At 45.6% G+C, this 19,748-nt stretch overlaps 1 protein-coding gene across 1 annotated transcript in view; it reads left to right on the plus strand.

The window, feature by feature from the left end:
* Nucleotides 1-19,748, plus strand: part of LOC124596652 (rap guanine nucleotide exchange factor 6-like) — a 474,460-nt gene that overhangs the window by 61,729 nt on the left and 392,983 nt on the right. The window contains exon 2 of the mRNA XM_047135886.1: nucleotides 6,446-6,452. The gene's annotated coding sequence lies outside the window, so the exon portion shown is untranslated. The remainder of the gene's footprint in view (nucleotides 1-6,445; nucleotides 6,453-19,748) is intronic.

A 19,748-nucleotide genomic window follows, 5' to 3' on the forward strand; every position in this document is an offset into this window, starting at 1 on the left:
CAAAAATTTCGGTACACGAAGGAATCAAAGAAATAGTAACGTAAAACAGAATAATCACAGCAAATTTTCCTGATACCAATCGTATGCGACTCACTGGACGATTTACGTGGTTGTCATTCTTTTGGCGAATAAATGAAAATGGCAACTCTAAATGGTTCAAATGGCTCTGAGCACTTTGGGACTTAACTTCTGTGGTCATCAGTCCACTAGAACTTAGAACTACTTCAACCTAACTAATTGAAGGACATCACACACATCCATGCCCGAGGCAGGATTCGAACCTGCGACCTTGGCGGTTGCGCGGTTCGACTGTAGCGCCTAGAACCGCTCGGCCACCTCGGCCGGCAAAATATCAATTCCCAACAACGGAAATCATTGCTTTTCAGAACTGAAATACTAGTGGCTTGTTGGAATAACTTGAGGGAAAGCATTCGGGTGACGCCGTAGACAACCGCCAATATTTCGACTGGTGCATACGCTGTCATTTTCAGGGCACAAATGCAACGAGAGGTCGGCGAGCAAGGAAATTATCCTCAACACATGTCTTCCACTGTACTGGTGGTCTGACCAACGTAAGATACGCCGCAAGTCCAGTACACCATCTTGTTATTTTCGTCACTAATCCGATTCACAGTTCGTTGAAATCGCAACATGCGTCTGAGTTTTCCTTCCTCACAACAATTCGGCTAATTTTTTGGGAAAAACTAGAGGCTTACACGTTCCGTATTTTATTCGCAATAGTAAAATTCTTTTGGAACAAAGTGTTCAAGCCATATGACGAATTACTTAAAATACAATGTTAGTAGAAGTCTTTTATTTTAATGGTTTGTGACATCTAAGTTGTAGGCAATTCTGAATATTTTGGAAATTACTGCAAGTATATAGTTGAAAATAGTACAGCATTTGACTAGTGTTGTGAAAGGTTACACAAAATTTAATGACAGGTACAGGGACATAACTTAATTCAGACTGTTAAGAGATTCATGTGATCTGTAATGTGTCCCTGCCTTCGCAAAGCGCGAGCGCAGGAGTGACAAATTTCCATCTATCTTGGGAAGCCGTTATTCAAGGCAACGGGCCACGAAGATGGATCTGAGCTTCCTAATTAGAGCACACCCGCACGCCAGATTTACTTTCCGCTGTTTTTCTTTTTTTAGCATACACTGAGGTGAGACGTCAAGGATACACCGTAATACCGTGTCAGCGTAGTGCAGCAGCTCGACATGGCGTGGACTAAAGTTGTTGGAAGTCTCCTATATAGCTGTCCATAATTGCGAAAGTGTTGTTGGTGCACGATTTTTTGCACGAAATGACCTCCATTATGGCCCATAACGTTACATTGATTCATTTCGTGGTTCTACAGACAAATAGCGAACAATGGTGGCCCGATGACACAGCGTGTTGTCCACAGAAATTCCATCTTTGATTGAGAACATGGACTCCATGAATGGCCTCGAAGTAGCCGAATATAACCATTTCCAGTCAACGATCGGTTCATTTTGACCAGAGGACCCATCAGCTCTCACCAACTGAAATAGTGACCCATCTGACCAGGCCACGGTTTACCAGGCGCTGAAGATCCAGTCTATATGGTCACGAGCTCAGGAGAGCCGCTGCTTGCGGTCATGCTGTTAGCAAAGCCACTCGCGTCGGTCGTTTGCTGCTGTAGCCCATGTATCTGGCTTTCTGTTAAGGGAGCATTGTTTCGTTACTGTACCTATGAAGTTCAACATATCTTCCTTACTTTACAGTTATTGAATGGGTTACTTAAAGTTATTTCGTTATCAATACTGATGTCGCAGTACGCAATGTTTGTTCAACATCAAAATTTTGCCGTGGAATTTTAACAGTAAAACACCAATAAGTACCGCGGCTAACACGCAAGAACATACTATTATTATCAGAGAAAAATGTTTTTACTATGTTTGCCAGACCAGAACTAAGATATCATGCGCAGCCCGCGTCCACCTGTAAATCAAATCATAAAATCTGCTCTCCTGCAGTTCAGAGAGCTGAAAGAAATAATTCTAGTTCACTGTTACCTGTCCGCTTCTTTGCGGTATGATTCATTTCATTTAATGCAGTTTGAATGCGCCGCACCAGCGGCTCGTTCTTTCGTAGCGTATCTCTGCACCACGAATAATATTTAAATAGTTCAAAATGTGTTGAAAGGCTGGGATAAAATACCAGGCAAGCTTATTACAAACCATAATGCAAGTTCTCACTAAGTAACTCTATTCAAAACATTTAGACAGATTAAATTATTACACACCTTCACAAATCCGTACCTAATGGCGTCCTTCTCTCAATCTCGACAAAAGAATGCTACACAAGCATACAATACAGCGTCACAGTAGGAATACTCATGTAACTCCAAGACGACGACAGAAATTAATGCTCGGTCACTACTATTTACTCTCGTTCACATTCTCATCTTCGTTTGATATTCAATAAGTATCGTCTGTGGCGGTTTCAGTACTCGCCGACTCATATCTTTAATAAAATCGGTACATAATTCTATACAAGTATAAAACATGACACAATGGTTTCTCTTTATTACATAAAGTTCACACAATCATTGTCCACGCAATTACAATCATCCAGTTCAATTATTCTTTACTCCTTTTTTACCACATGTGTTTCGCCAGGAGACGTTACATATGCTTTTCACAAATGACACGACATTGAAAGGAAACAATATCACTTCCACTTTTATATATCACAGCGACTATAGAAATAAAATGGCATATTTCTTCCCATTAAGAGCTTCGTATAAATAATGAACCGCAATGTAGGCAAAATATGACACTAGTTTTGTATGTTCATTGTCAATTTTCTTGTAAACAGAGCTTCACATATTAATAATCCATCTGAATATAGTGGAATGGTATAAGTCAGCGTGCCTGTTGTTACAGGAATAATTCAGTAAGGTAAATATTTGTCAGTTGGATGAAATAGTGCTTTAGGTAACGATGTCAGCCTGAACCCACATTTCTTTTCTTGTTAGAGAGTAGAGGCGGGGTTAGCCAAAACATTGACGAAAGACAATTTATGTTCACGTATCCGCTCTTTTCTCCGTGTCTACTATGTGGTGGCTGTTACTATGCTACATCCGCAGACCACTAGCCAGTGTTGATTTTCCTGAGCGTACACCTCCCATTTCACTTTGAAGAAAACATTTAAGATGTGACTCCCGAATAAGATTCCCAGTCAGTATTTCTTACCATGTTACTGCCCTTTTTGCATAGATTTTTTGCACTCTCAGTAGTTCCTCCTTTCCAGGGTTAAGTAAAATTGGATGGATGGACAGTGATTAAATTTCAAACCTCCAGAATGAGAACATTTTTTGCCACGGCGTCACATTGCTCATAAACTCCGTCCTACGTTAGATCATCGGAAGCCTGTTGGCAGCAGTTAACTTTCGAGCTAATCAGGTTTTTAGAGCAACTGGAACGTGTAATGAGTGCGTAAATGGCGTCGGGAACCTGTCTCACTTGTCAGCTGTGGAGAGAAACAGAGCGGCCTTGGCGCGCTCATCGCTCAGCGCAACGAGCAGAAATGCATCACGAGGAATTAAGACCCCGAGCAGGCTGTCCACCTACGCGGTTTGGCAGCTGGACATAATTCAATACACTCCGCTACCTGCCCTGCCTTTGGGGGAAGACAGGCCTGCTAATAATACCTGTGACGCGTGTCGGATCGCTGCCACGAACTTGTGTAGAATATAGAGACCTCTTAGCTTGCGGTTCTCCGTCAGCAGGATTTATTGGCGTCCCAAGCAGTGCCAACCCTGAGTTTCCATACCAGGATCATGTAGAACCTGGAAACGGTCAAAGGACAGCCTGTCGCGGCGCGTGCTGGAGTAAGCTTCCAGGTAAACTCTAAAAACAAAAATCTTATTTTACTCGGAACTGAAGTGTGCAAACTATACGCCACTGACAGTAGATCAGTCTCAACCTCCAGGCTAACAATGTTTTTAAAATTGCTGACATCTCGTTTAGTCCACGAGCTGTTGGGAGGACGATGGTCTAGGTTGAAGTGTAACGTATTGGTCTCCGAATCCAACAGCATTAATTTACCTGTTCGACGATTGACCAGAGGCCTTTATGTGAACTGTTGACTTTGCAAAAGTTACATGATCTTCATTACATAAAATATGCAACTGACCGTAAATTTTGTCCGTGTAGATTCCATACACGGTTTCAGTTTGTTCTAACCGTCCTCAAAACGGTAGGCATGAAAATAAAATTACTTAATCTAAATGCATACTTTTCTTTACACAGAAAAACCAAATTCACTAGTACACACCGGACAAAAGAGACGAATAATGCGTCGATTTCAGTAAGCAATATGCAAGCTACACCGTAAAACAAGACAATTTCCATTGTTAATAGAATCCCACTACGCAACTGACAAGTCACGTTACCATCTCTAACAGAACTCGAGCCTCGTATTATACATTTATTGCATAGTCCAGCATTGCATACATTCCCAGATTTTTTAATGAAACAAAACTTCAGACAGAAGGAAAACTCATTTCATAAACGCTTATATTTCGAAAGCCAAAGAACAAGGAAACGAGTGTACTGATACCTCATTTGACTAACAAGCACTTCTAAGGGTCACACGTAAATTAGAAAAAGAAATGGAAAAAATACCTTGACTCAGAAGGTTGTAACCTTACACAAAAGCAAGTTTGTAACCAACAAATTATTGTTTGTATTTAACCACAGTATTCACCAAAATTACTATATTTTGAAAAGGTTGTGCGAGAAAATTCGGAATCACACCACAGGTGGGAAAAGACGAGTCGGACTCATTCAGCATGATAGTGCGCTTACTCAGCTTAGTGCTAAAAATTGGTTGCCTAGCGCAACATTTCCCAAATGTCTGCGTTGGTGTCGCAGACATTTTTGTCCCCCAATCATGCGTGTTTCACATATCTAGAACATATTGTCGCCAGATAGTTCCTCGGAGTAACCCTACTTACAAGAAATGGACCCTCTTCGTTTGCAATTATGCCTATAATAATAAAGTGTGTACTTAGTTTTTGCATCCACAAAGATACGTAGGGGTGTTGCGGACGTTTGAAACGTGCTTTGGTGTACGCCAGAGGAAAAATGTTAAGAAATTTAGGCCTAGACTGTCGCAGCGTAACTTCACTAAAAATATTATAAGGGAAGATTATTTTGGCCCAACTTCATATGTTTCACAAACAATGCAATCGCTGTTTGGAAGTAGTAACAATCTTCACGCTTGAAAGAATAGCAAGATTTGTCTTCTGTGTTAGTTTTCTTAGCAAGTGTTATAACTAAAAAAATAGTTACATAGAGAAAAATACATCAAATTAAACTAAGATTTCCATAGCATAGATAAAAACTGCAGTAGTTAATTTTTGCTAAGTATTGCGTATTTAAATTTCATGCGAATGTGGTGACAGTCTCTAACACACACAATGAAGATATGATACTGGCCACCCCTTCTCAGTTAAGGATCCTCCAACGATCGTGTAACCTAGTTTTGGACGCTTGTTCCATTGAAATGTACTTCAGACCTACTCCTTCAGTACTGCATACCCATAGTATATTTCCTCTTGAATTCACGTATGTTCACAGTGCAGTTTAAATTATGAAATATTACGTTCATCTGAAAGAATAACAGAGTGAACGATTGAATGTGTTCTGTAGAGGCGTAAAGATCTTAGGCGCTTCAGGAAAGTTGGAAGAATTGTCTACTGATCACAAAATGAATGTTCTTACTTCCTGTAAAAAGGAAGCTGTGTTGTTTGTCTTACATCAGTTTCGTTCAAATTCTTAAATTGAAGCTGTTGTTGCGTTTGGAGGTGAATCTAAAAATTATTACACCTGTAACGCCTGTTTGCTGCAATTCCTTCGGTATTCAACGTCATACATTCAGATTTCGTTGTATTTTGTACTTAAATTCAGTGATAAATAATGTTTACTATAATCTATACAGCAAAAATTGTTTTGGTACCCTGCAGTCGATAAGACGGTAAGAACAGACTGTCTCGCACGTTCTGCGTAAGACGGCGTATCTCCCTTAGGCGGCGTACAGTCACTTGTCGTTCCTGCCCATTGCATTGTCAGTGTTAATTTTTCTGCAGATCAGATAGTTCAGTAAAACAACGAAAATTTCGTTTCGTAATTCGCGTTAAGGTTGGGCGGCATAAAAATAAGATGGTGAAAAGCTGCGGTGTTTCTGTATTAGTCTATATTCTTTACCCAAGTTATCACATATGCTTCAAAGGTATTTAATTTCGGGACAGAGTACCAGGACACAGAATTGCTTAGAATGAAGAAAATTAACAAGAGAAATTATAATTTGCTCTTGGGGTAGGACAGCCCATAAAGTACTGGCCAATGGGTAAATATGTCCTGCATTTGCTGTATGTTACAGTATTTAATATTTTCTCTTTTTGTTCCAGGAATCAGGTAATGAAACGTCAGCTGCAACCAATGGGACGAGTCGGTGACTTTATTTCGACCACGTGAGTTTCGTTGACTTCGTTCAGTCTCAAGTCTCCAAATTCGGTTTATTACTTAAGGGAGCACTGCTGCTTGCATACGTAGAATATAACGTAAGGGTATGGGATGTGGACACTTAGTTTCTCTACCAAGTACTTGAACAAAATATTGTCAGGCATATGTGAATTGATAGTTGTAGTAATGGAATATGCCTGATTTGCAGAACTCGGAGACGTTAAGGAACAGTTCATTGTGGAGGTAAACATTGCAGAGACAAAGGCTTTTGGTCACAGAAAGTAGGTTCGAGTAGTTAGGCAGAGTGAGTTTTACGAGGGACGACTAGTGTAGCTCGTTCGTCAAACCATTCCTCTAATTGAAAACTACGTCCATCCAATAAACGTACAGTGTGGATTGCTAAATCTACTAATTTTATTTACTTCTCGTGAGTCAATCATTCAACTTCATACGGGACGACGCAGCTAACGTTGACGCGGACGAGAAACAATATCAGGGGAGGTTATATACGTCCCGGGACGAACAGGAAATCTGCGAAAACCCGAATTTTTGAGACTTAATGGAATTTTTCATTCTAGTTTGCAACTAAATTTATGTAATTTTGACAGGTAAGAACAGAAATGCAACAAAGAATTTTACTTCAGCCCGCTACTACAGAATAATACTGCAGCAATAAAACACAGACGAGAGTAAAACACCAAATTAAAACTTCAGTTGCAAAGAGAATCCGCCATTTAAAACACGGTGCACACATAAGTGCCTGGCACAAGCAAAATGTCGAAGACTACGCTATGCTATGCTTGCTAACAAAAAACTGCTTTCAATGCGTCTTTCTTGTGGGTCTCGTTTTCATGAGCGTGATGTCAAACTGTTTACATTTGAAACAGGTCGCGCGAAAATATTGCTAATGGTGGTTAGAGAAGCGTTACTTCAAAAGTAAATTTCCTTCTGCGCAAGATGAATTCTTATCTGGGAGAATGATGAATTTAAATCACGGAGCATTTGACCCTCATTCAAAACTTTACTGAGGGCCCCCCACACAGAAAAATTTCCGGCCCGGAAGACCAGTAATTTATGCCGTTATTTAATAGTTTACTGGCATACTTGGGTTTGATATCTTATATGGTAACACATGCTAAAATAGACAAAATTCTAGATTTTTCATAATTTTAGTTCTCACAGATTGCAAATTATGCAGGAACTATGGCAAAAAGTAGAATTAACGTCCAGAAAAAGTGCGAAGTGAGTTATTGAGAAATTGTACGTGTAATTGGCTTCTCTGTGAAAAAGTTTAAGTGCTCAACTTAACACATTCAGCCAGGTAGCCCACGAAATGTTTGGTGCACAGCACTGAATCTTACAATCGTGGTTGTCAGACATATTTAGATGGTGCAATTTAAGCTCTTTCCCTAGGACCCTGCCTAATCATACCTCTGACAAAAAATCAACAAACATTTATTGACGATCAGTATTGTATGTGAAAGCTTACCATGCTGTATGTATAGTAACTTAAACCATTACCTCCTTTAGTGCGTTCTCGCTACTTAACGATGTTGGCTATTGGCTGACTACCACGTGTCCTGCGCTCAGAATATCCGCTGTCGTCGGCAGGCGTCAAGAGCTGATTGGCTGGCAAAAGCGCAGCGCAATCTATATTTCGGTACTTCAGGAGCTGCCGTGGTTTATTTGGTGGAATCGCTGTTGCTATATCTGCATTTCAAGTTAATACTTCAGTAATTCGAAAACACGCTATGTCAATGTCACCGCACGCCAAAGATGTTTTTGCTGACTTTCGTTTCAGTGCCGGGTAGTTTCATGCCGGTGTATAAAACTTTCGCCATTAAAATGATAAGTTTTACGTGTGGAAGGGAGAGTATATTGCCACTTATTACAGAAAAAAATGTACTCCCATCAGGGCATAGTGTATTTTCACGCTTGAAAATTGTTTTAACGGGGAAATCCGGGTAAAACCCCGGAGCTGTTGTCCGCGTATACACCTCGCCAGACGCAGCGCTCCCGCGTCGCATAGGACGCCCTCGTTAACGTGATCTGAGGCAGCAGCGTCCTTCAGCGGCAGCTTTGTTGGATCTGGCTCGCAAACGAGACACGGACGCATGTAAAATTCATACGTTAACTCTTAAAAAACGCATCTCCTTCCTTGCAAAAATACTAGCCGTGTTCCGCCTGTAGCACACGCAAATAAAAACGTCAGTCTCAATGAGCATGTGTTGTTCGATTTCAGTCACGTAATAACTGCGTCAGTGGTTCACGGGCATCGCGTCGGATAATACGAACGCTGCACAATATCTACTCGCCGTCTTCAGAAGCATTTTCTGACAAGTTGCTGCAGTCGCTCGCCAATGAGCTGGCACGCTAGAAATCGCAGGCGCCAAGGGGTGGGTGGGACTAGCATCACATCAGTAAGCACCTGAAGGTGACGAGCAGCTGTCTCGTTGAAACACTGTGCAGCTTTCACATCCGTCGCGGCGCCCGTGATCATGTCAAAAGGCAAAGACAACTTTCGTGTAAAGTCAGTAAAGGCATCAGCTTATAAAACTCCACTAAATCGAACAAACTTGCTACTGAGAGAGCCCTGTTACTTAAATAATATAGAATGTTAGAGTATTTCTTCTTAGTAATGACCTTTCAGAAAACACGGTGGGAAAATAGTTGGATACAACACGACGCGAACCTGACACTCTGCCTCATACTTAGTCTCCAACAACTAAGCTACGCTGAATCTACAACAAACGACCTTTCATTTTGTTACTGCCTTGTGAAACCTTTAAACGACGATATTTTACTAAGAGATGTAAGAAATCCTACAAAGATAGACGCGCTTTTCATGAATATTCTATGTACCATTTCCTTAAAACAGCGTACTTAGACAATACGCAAGTTAACTCGAAAAACTAAATATGAAAATTCGTTAACAATCGATGTATCCTGCCATATAATTACAACAAGTAGTACCAGTAACTACGCGTTTTTGAGGATCTCGTAATAACCCTTTCTAAAAGCTTATTTGTATGTTTACACCAATGTTTGTATCGATGTAAATGACAGGTTTTCTGTGCAAATGCTTGAGTGATAAAAGACGTAGCCTAAATTTCTTCAGAGAGCAGTTACGAGAAACCTTACTGTTCACGCTTTGCTTCCTGCTTTCATATATCGCAATATAAGCATCGTGGGCTGTGGCTGTCAATGATTCCATAACATGCGGGATTATTTTCTCATTTCCTTCCGGTAACCGATCAGATCACAGGTTTCTATGAACATTCCTTGTACTTCGAATCGTATTTTTCAGAGTTTGTAACAAGGGATACGCAACAGTTCGATGTAGCATCGACCCGCTATTGGCGTGATTTCGTTACTAATCTGCAATGTTCACTCCTACGTATTATGTGCCCGATTACCAAATCGCAATATGCAGAGTAGATTTTAGAAAAGTCCGATCGGTCCACATGCACTATTGCGTAGCTCCCAACAGTCTTCATTCTAGTAAAAATATAGTGAAATATTAAGTTAGCGAAGGGGGAAGCCAACTCAGTCTATCAGTGTGCCAGTGCGCAGGCGCAGCTTACATTGATCGGGTGTCCGTAATCTAAAATCCACGAAATGAGGGGTTTAGCTAAAAACAACGGATAAAAAATTGTCTTAAGTTACGTTTGCGAAGTGTTCTTTTCTATTGGTTCAACTTCTCGTTACACGTTGCTGAAATGTCACAGAACATACGGTTTCACGTGAGGCAGCGACTCTTCAATGTGAAATTACAGGAAGTCACAACTCGTACATTTCGGCGTCTACGTTATCTAACTCGTGGTACTTCAGAACGGCATTACTCCTTACTAGATACACAACCATATCGGCAACATAAGTCAATGTTTCAACAACGAAGTAGGCACTTGGTAAACTAAGGGACCGAACAATCGATGGTGGGAGTTGAAATCCGGCGAAACACGTGAGCGGCACGTGTACGCATAGCTGGAAGACGACGAGAAGACGCACGGGGTCTGTCAGCTGAGCTGAGCTCGTCTGGTCCAGTTCCAGGTCCAGAGCCGTACCGCTAGGCGCGACCAATTGTGTGCGCGGCGTGTGGCCTATTAGCGTGCGTGTCGGCGCGTGGGTGCGTGCACAGGCGGGCGTGTCGTGCCGGCCTTGAGGGCGCCCACACTACTTCCCAGGCGCCAGCTCCGTGGCGCTGGCGCCTCGGTGGTGTGCATCAGTCCCTACCGGCAGGGGCAGCACCAGCTGGCATGTTCCAGCAGCTCACCTACACGTCCAGCTCTTTATGCTCATTATAATTATCACATACGTAAAAAAAAATTCATTTTAGGGAGTCGGGGTTAAATGCTTAGTGGTCAAAATACTTTGAAGGATTTCGTCGGCCAAGATTTGTCCCAGGATGATAGATTTAAATAATTACGACCACTGCTACCAATCATGTAGCCATCGCACCTGCACACGAGGATGATGACTGACCCGACTTTTGGATTGGAAATAAAACACAAGAAGAGTTTGCGCTTCACCTGCCGACAAGTTCGTTTCAACCTCGCAGGTATCGAGGGATACTGCTTTGGTAAAGTCGGTCGTACACAAGCACTGTTAATGAAACGTAGCAGTCTTTCTCTTCGTGAAACCCTTTTCTAGCTATCTGTAATGAGGTTTAAAGTAGCATTTGATAGCGAGCAGCCTGAACTGTGCACATCCCCTATACACCAGTGAGAGGTGAATTACCTTCTCTTCCTGTGTTACAAAAGCTTGGTGCCCGTCAGATCCGTCAGGCGCTACTTTAAAAGATACATGTATTATAACGATTTGTTTCTCGTGTCTCAAGACGTGCGATGCCAACAGTCCAGAGGGATCAGCATCTGGGAGACGCTGTAGAGATGCGCTGTGTGGCTGGAGACAGTCCGAAAAGCTTGCAACGGAGCTTCAGGGTGGGATGTGCTAAGAGAAATTCGATACTTCGCTCAATTTCAGAGTTAATTAGCACTAAAGTAAACAAACCAGGTCGTCGCGCACGAAAATTCAAGCGGCTCGCCCAATACATTTAGTTGCAATTTCTTTGATAGCGTGATGACAGCGCAAGACACTGCTCAGCCTCTGGTTCGGTGTCGATCGTAACGTGTCATGTCCAATTTTTGTGTCGCTCTCTTGTTACGTTTTAGGGAACTAAACGAAGAACACGTTCGGCAACACAGTCTCGAGCGGGCAACTGGAATTTTTGCGTGGAGTGGCCTGATCGGCTAATTTCTCTGGCAATTGCCTCCGAAACACAACGTGTAAAATTTTTCAAAAACTACTTCTCAGCACAACCTATATCCAGCACCCTTAAAGTCTTTTCAGACTTCCTGACCACCTTGTCCATCACACGAGAATTTCAGAATTCTTACGTGGACTCCGTAGGATCTTCACAGTGTAAAGTGATTTTCAATCGCCTAGAGCGAAGCGTTGTGGTGCGCGCCTGCAAACCACACTTATCGCGAAAAGGTCCTATCTTCGAATCTTAAACGTCAGATGCCAACTGCTTCAAATCGGACCAATAATTCACAGCAGTGTTACTGACATGATACATACTACCGCTAGATGGCAAAATTGGGCATCATAAATCGTAACTGCTGAAGTAGCTGTCGCCTGATCTACCTGCGGCAGCGTATGGTCGCCACAAATTCTACATTCCTGGAAATGGAAAAAAGAACACATTGACACCGGTGTGTCAGACCCACCATACTTGCTCCGGACACTGCGAGAGGGCTGTACAAGCAATGATCACACGCACGGCACAGCGGACACACCAGGAACCGCGGTGTTGGCCGTCGAATGGCGCTAGCTGCGCAGCATTTGTGCACCGCCGCCGTCAGTGTGAGCCAGTTTGCCGTGGCATACGGAGCTCCATCGCAGTCTTTAACAATGGTAGCATGCCGCGACAGCGTGGACGTGAACCGTATGTGCAGTTGACGGACTTTGAGCGAGGGCGTATAGTGGGCATGCGGGAGGCCGGGTGGACGTACCGCCGAATTGCTCAACACGTGGGGCGTGAGGTCTCCACAGTACATCGATGTTGTCGCCAGTGGTCGGCGGAAGGTGCACGTGCCCGTCGACCTGGGACCGGACCGCAGCGACGCACGGATGCACGCCAAGACCGTAGGATCCTACGCAGTGCCGTAGGGGACCGCACCGCTACTTCCCAGCAAATTAGGGACACTGTTGCTCCTGGGGTATCGGCGAGGACCATTCGCAACCGTCTCCATGAAGCTGGGCTACGGTCCCGCACACCGTTAGGCCGTCTTCCGCTCACGCCCCAAAATGGTGCAGCCCGCCTCCAGTGGTGTCGCGACAGGCGTGAATGGAGGGACGAATGGAGACGTGTCGTCTTCAGCGATGAGTCGCTTCTGCCTTGGTGCCAATGATGGTCGTATGCGTGTTTGGCGCCGTGCAGGTGAGCGCCACAATCAGGACTGCATACGACCGAGGCACACAGGGCCAACACCCGGCATCATGGTGTGGGGAGCGGAGTGGCCGAGCGGTTAAAGGCGCTACAGTCTGGAACCGCACGACCGCTACGGTCGCAGGTTCGAATCCTGCCTCGGGCATGGATGTGTGTGATGTCCTTAGGTTAGTTAGATTCAAGTAGTTCTAAGTTCTAGGGGACTTATGACCACAGCAGTTGAGTCCCATAGTGCTCAGAGCCATTTTTATGGTGTGGGGAGCGATCTCCTACACTGGCCGTACATCACTGGTGATCGTCGAGGGGACACTGAATAGTGCACGGTACATCCAAACCGTCATCGAACCCATCGTTCTACCATTCCTAGACCGGCAAGGGAACTTGCTGTTCCAACAGGACAATGCACGTCCGCATGTATCCCGTGCCACCCAACGTGCTCTAGAAGGTGTAAGTCAACTACCCTGGCCAGCAAGATCTCCGGATCTGTCACCCATTGAGCATGTTTGGGACTGGATGAAGCGTCGTCTCACGCGATCTGCACGTCCAGCACGAACGCTGGTCCAACTGAGGCGCCAGGTGGAAATGGCATGGCAAGCCGTTCCACAGGACTACATCCAGCATCTCTACGATCGTCTCCATGGGAGAATAGCAGCCTGCATTGCTGCGAAAGGTGGATATACACTGTACTAGTGCCGACATTGTGCATGCTCTGTTGCCTGTGTCTATGTGCCTGTGGTTCTGTCAGTGTGATCATGTGATGTATCTGACCCCAGGAATGTGTCAATAAAGTTTCCCCTTCCTGGGACAATGAATTCACGGTGTTCTTATTTAAATTTCCAGGAGTGTATGAACATTCTAGCACTTAGGCTGTCTCTGAACTATCGTAAGGGAAGTAATCTAAGATAATTACAGCATTGCTTGTGTGATTAAGAGTCTTAGCGCTCTGACCCAAGCATGCCTGTTCTGCTGGGCTGTAAATGGTTGCATACATGGAAACGGCTTCGCACTTCGTGCACACTTATTATTACTTCATCGTCGTCCTCTGGTTCGATGTGGTCTGCCACGAATTTCTCTTGTGCAGCCTCTTCATCTGAACTTCGTCAGATAGGCCTACATTCTATCCCGAACAGTTTACACCATCTACAGCTACATCTAATGCCATAGGAGCTTTTGCCTGTTTTCCACTCTTGCCAGTGCTTTCCATACGTTTGACTCATTGTTAAATCTGCGGAGAGCGTCTTCATTTCTTACCTTAATGAGTAAATCTAATTTAAACTTCCTTCTAGCGCACCATATTTCTTCTCCTCTTTTCTGGTTTTTCTCACAATTTCCACATTTTTTTCCTCAAATTATAGCCTGTGTTCTATGGTATTAAACTTTCCTTGCACAGAATGCCCTCGTTGCCTCTGTCAGTTCACTTTTTATTTCCTGTTCCTCCTCCTCAAATCATGTTTTACTTACAAAGTAATAGAATAATCTTTCATTTTGTCACGAATTTTGATAAGTTTCTCAGTAAACTCATTTGTTACTCAACCTTCTTTCTTTTATTCCTTCAATCCGTATTCTGTACTCACACCATCAATTCCAAGCAGCAGTCATGTATTTCTTAAATTTTTTCTGACCATCTTCTCACTGATAACCTTCCACGCTGACTTTTAATCCCACTCTGGAACCTTCAATTTCCGTCATTCCTTTACCGATTTGTAGATTCAATGGTAGGGGACGAAAAAATTCAGCCCTGTCTTAAATTTTTCAGTATGACCTTTCCCTTCATGATATTAAATTCTCAATTGTTCCCTCACTTCAACATGTTGCATGTTGCCCATCTTCCCCTATAGTTCATTCCAATTTTTCTTAGAATTTCGAACATATCTAAGTCGACAAATCCTAAGGCCGTGTCTTCATATGACTCCCCCCAAGGGGGTCCACAACTCTTTTGTGGATACGTGCGTAGCGAGCACGGGACCCCGAGCTAATGTGGCCCTCCTTCCTTTCTGGGCTGTATACCCTCCCTTTCCGCATCCTTCCCCATCCCCCATCTTCGCCCCCCCCCCCTCTCACCTCTAGCTCTTTCCTTCCCTTTCTCCCCCTGTGGGAGTATGGTTTGTGCCTACATCCGGAGACGGACGCTCGAAACTGTTACAAATTCCTTGCTTTCTATACTTGCCAGTCTTCGTCCTTCCTCTGTCCTTCTCTTTTCCTTCCCTCTTCTCTTTGCCCTTTCCTCCGCTTCGGCGTTTGAGACCCCTCTTCTTTCCTTTCCCTTTCCCTTTCTCATTTTTCCTCCCTGTGCGTGTCTGAAGGCCGACCCACGCACTTCCATGCGTAGCTGGTGACGGGGTAACGCGTAATTCCCCACCCCGGGTAGACAGGTAGGACACGTACGTACCCCCTGGTAACGGCCAGGCCCAGGGAGGGGTGATTACCCGAGCTGATACCTTCCGAAAGTGCCGATTGGTCCCTCCGTCCGTATGTCGGGAGGTGTGACCTGAGGTGTGAACAATCACCTAAGGCGGGTGTGCCCTCGGTGAGGGCCCCCACAAGGGAGGAGCGCGCCATCGGAGACGCCGGTAATCATGGGGGATTCTTCCGCAATGGTTTCCTCACCTTCCACTGTCTGCTCACAAACGTAAGTTCACTGAGTCTCAGCCACAGACGGTTCTTCCATCGTTGCCACAGTTCCTTGTTGTTTCTCGGTCTGACGAAGGTCACGACTTTTCCACGGTCAACCCTTTCACTATTCAGAAAGGTGTCGACGCAATTGCGGGTCCTGTAAAGTCTTGTTCCAGATTACGGAATGGCACCCTGTTGTTAGAAACACACAGTGCCCTCCAGGCTCAAAAATTGCTGCGTACTTCTCTGCTCCACACCTTCCCTGTCCGGGTGGAACCGCACCGTACCTTAAATTCCTCGCGTGGGGTCGTTTATACACGCTCCCTCGATGGATTGTCTGACGAAGAAATTCAGCACTACCTGTCTGACCAGGGCGTCACCGCTGTTCATCGGGTTATGAAAAGGGTTGACTCGAACATCATTCCAACCCGCACTGTCTTCTTGACTTTTGACAAAGTTCAACTCCCATCAAAAATCAAAGCAGGCTATGAGATAATTTCCGTTCGCCCTTATGTCCCAAACCCTACGCGTTGCTATCGATGTCAGCGGTTTAATCACACCAGCCAGTCCTGTTCCAATCCGGCCAAATGTGTTACGTGTGGCAGGGATGCCCATGAGGGTGCTTGTCCACCTCCATCCCCTCGCTGCATCAACTGTATGGGTGACCACGCTGCTTCCTCTCGAGATTGCCCTGTTTTTAAGGACGAAAAGCTGATCCAGGAAATAAGAGTGAAGGAAAAGGTGTCGACCTTTGCTGCTCGAAAGTTACTCGCCAGTCGACAGCCCACCGTGCCTCAGAAAGGAAAATACAGCGCTGTCCTTGCTGCTTCTCGGCCAACAAAGGAGGCGGCCACGCAGACTTGCGACCTCACATTTAGTACCACGGTCGTCAGATCGGCCAGCGCAAAGATCGCCCGTTCAACCTCACCTCTTTCGCCTGCCCACTCTATGGCTCACCCTTCGTCGGGTTCTGCTAAATCTCGAGCCCAAAAGTCAGACGCCAAGTCTGCAAAAAAAGAGCATTCTCGTGAAGAGTTTTTACGTACTGCAACTTCACAACCATCGGTTCCTCCTTCATCTAAACATACCTCCAAGAAGGCTACGAAGAAACACAGTTCCTCTCCTTCTCCGCCAAGGCGTGTCCCATCTACAGCACCACCTGGCGGAAATCGCCCTCGGCCATCTTCTGTGTCGCCGAGGCGCACTGTTGGTGGCCGGTCAACTGGCCGATCGTTGGTGGCAGGAGCTGCTCCTGACCAACCTATGGATCAGGATCTTCTGCCTTCGACTGAATGCCATTCCATGCTGTCGGTCGCAAGCTCTGAGCAGTCGTTGAGTTGACAGCACCCTTGGTGCCGTTCCTCCATTTTCTGTTCACCCTATGTCCATTATCCACTGGAATATCCGCGGCATTCGCGCCAATCGGGAGGAATTGTCGATCCTCTTACGATCCTACTCGCCGGTCATCTTCTGTCTTCAGGAAACAAAGCTGCGTCCCCATGACCGCTTTGTTCTCCCTCATTTTCAGTCCGTCCGATATGACCTCCCCTCAGTTGAAGGCACTCCAGCCCATGGAGGACTCATGATTCTGCTCCATGATACTCTCCATTATCACCCAATCCCCTTAAACACTTCCTTCCAAGCTGTCGCCGTCCGTCTTTCCCTTTCTGGATACACGTTCTCTCTTTGTACGGTATACATTCCATCGTCTACACCAATGGCACGAGCTGATCTCCTTCATCTTCTTGATCAGCTTCCACCCCCCTATTTGCTGGTTGGGGACTTCAATGCCCACCACCCGCTTTGGGGATCTCCACATCCTTGTCCACGTGGCTCACTATTGCTAGACGTCTTCCACCAAGCGGATCTAGTCTGCCTCAACACTGGGGTCCCTACATTTTTGTCTGCCTCCACGGCAAATTTATCCCATTTGGACCTTGCTGTCGGTACTGTTCCGCTAGCTCGGCGCTTCGAATGGTTCGCCCTTGATGATACACACTCGAGTGACCACTTTCCATGTGTTCTTCGACTGCAGCCTCAACTGCCATATATGCGCTCGCGACGCTGGAAGTTTGCCCAAGCCGATTGGACACTTTTTTCGTCTCTAGCGACATTCGATGACCGTCGCTTTCCCAGCGTCGACGATGAGGTCACACATTTTACTGACGTTATTCTCACAGCTGCGGAACGTTCAATACCACGCACCTCCGAATTGCCCCGGCGCCCTCCAGTTCCTTGGTGGAACGAGGCCTGCCGTGACGCAATACGTGAGCGGCGACGTGCTCTTCGCATTTTCCGTCACCATCCAACTTTGGCCAACTGTATCCGATATAAGCAGCTCCGTGCGCGATGCCGTCGCGTCATCCGCGATAGCAAGAAGGCAAGCTGGAAATTCTTTACTAGCTCATTTAACAACTTCACTCCCTCCTCGGAAGTTTGGAGTCGGCTTCGACGGTTCTCAGGCGCGCCTAGTTTCTCCCCGGTCTCTGGGCTCACTGTCGCGCATGATACCTTAGTGGACCCCGTCGCAATTTCTAACTCATTGGGTCAGCACTTTGCTGAGATTTCGAGCTCTTCAAATTACCCGCCAGCGTTTCTCCCGAAGAAACGTGCAACAGAAGTGCGGCATCTTGCTTTCTCCTCTCAAAATCGCGAAAGCTACAATACTGTTTTCTCTATGCGCGAACTCCAACATGCACTCTCTACTTCTCGCTCCTCCGCCCCAGGACCGGATGGTATCCATGTCCAAATGTTGCTGCATTTATCAATCCATAGCCTGCGTCACCTCCTTCGCCTTTATAATCGAATTTGGACCGACAGTACCTTTCCCAGGCGATGGCGGGAAGCTATTGTCGTTCCCGTTCCGAAACCTGGAAAGGACAAACATCTCCCCTCTAGCTATCGCCCCATTTCTCTCACGAGTAGTGTCTGTAAGGTTTTGGAGCGTATGGTGAATTACCGTTTAGCTTGGTGGCTGGAGTCCCGCAGTCTTTTAACACCAGCCCAATGCGGATTCCGAAAGCATCGTTCTGCTGTTGACCATCTTGTTGCTCTCTCCACTTAAATCATGAACAATTTTCTCCGGAAACGCCAAACGGTAGCAATATTTTTTGATCTGGAGAGAGCGTACGATACCTGTTGGAGGACAGGCATCCTCCGCACACTGTTCTCTTGGGGCTTTCGAGGCCGGCTGCCCCTTTTTCTTCGCGAATTTATGGCAGAGCGCACATTTAGGGTGCGGGTGAACACTACTCTCTCCCGTACTTTCTCCCAAGAAAACGGGGTACCCCAGGGCTCCGTGCTGAGTGTTGTACTGTTTGCCATCGCCATTAATCCAATTATGGATTGTCTCCTTCCTGATGTCTCGGGCTCCCTCTTTGTGGACGATTTTGCGATCTACTACAGTTCTCAAAGGACCAGCCTTCTTGAAAGACGTCTTCAAGGATGTCTCGATCGCCTCTACTCGTGGAGCATCGAAACCGGCTTCCGTTTCTCACCCAGTAAGACCGTTTGTGTTAATTTTTGGCGACGTAAGGAGTTTCTTCCGCCCTCCTTACATCTAGGTCCTGTCAACCTTCCGTTTTCCGACGTCGCTAAATTCTTGGGTCTTATGTTTGACAGAAAACTGTGCTGGTCCTCCCACGTTTCCTATCTTTCGGCTCGCTGTCTGCGTTCCCTTAACACCCTCCGTGTCCTGAATGGTACCTCTTGGGGAGCGGACCGAGTGGTCCTTCTCCGCCTCTATCGCGCCTTAGTGCGCTCGAAATTGGATTATGGAAGCATAGTCTACTCCTCTGCTCGGCCGTCTATTCTTGGGCGTCTCGACTCTATCCACCACCGTGGATTACGTTTAGTGTCTGGAGCTTTTTACACCAGCCCTGTGGAAAGCCTTTATGCTGAGACTGCTGAACCTCCGCTGTCCAATCGGCGGGCAGTCCTTCTGAGTCGTTATGCTAGCCATCTGTCTTCCATGCCTGCTAATCCAGCCCATAACCTTTTTTTCGACGCCTCCTTTGATGTCGGGTATGCAGGCCGCTCCTCCTCCCTACTACCCCCGGGAGTCCGCTTCCGTCAACTGCTCCATTCTCTTTCCTTCCGCTTTCCTAAAACCTTCTTGACAACTTGGGGTACAGCACCGCCTTGGCACCGTCCCCGGATCGACTTGCTCAGAGACCTATGTCAAT

The sequence above is a fragment of the Schistocerca americana genome, chromosome 1 (genome assembly GCF_021461395.2).
Source record: "Schistocerca americana isolate TAMUIC-IGC-003095 chromosome 1, iqSchAmer2.1, whole genome shotgun sequence".
In the NCBI taxonomy this organism is placed as follows: Eukaryota; Metazoa; Arthropoda; class Insecta; order Orthoptera; family Acrididae; genus Schistocerca; species Schistocerca americana.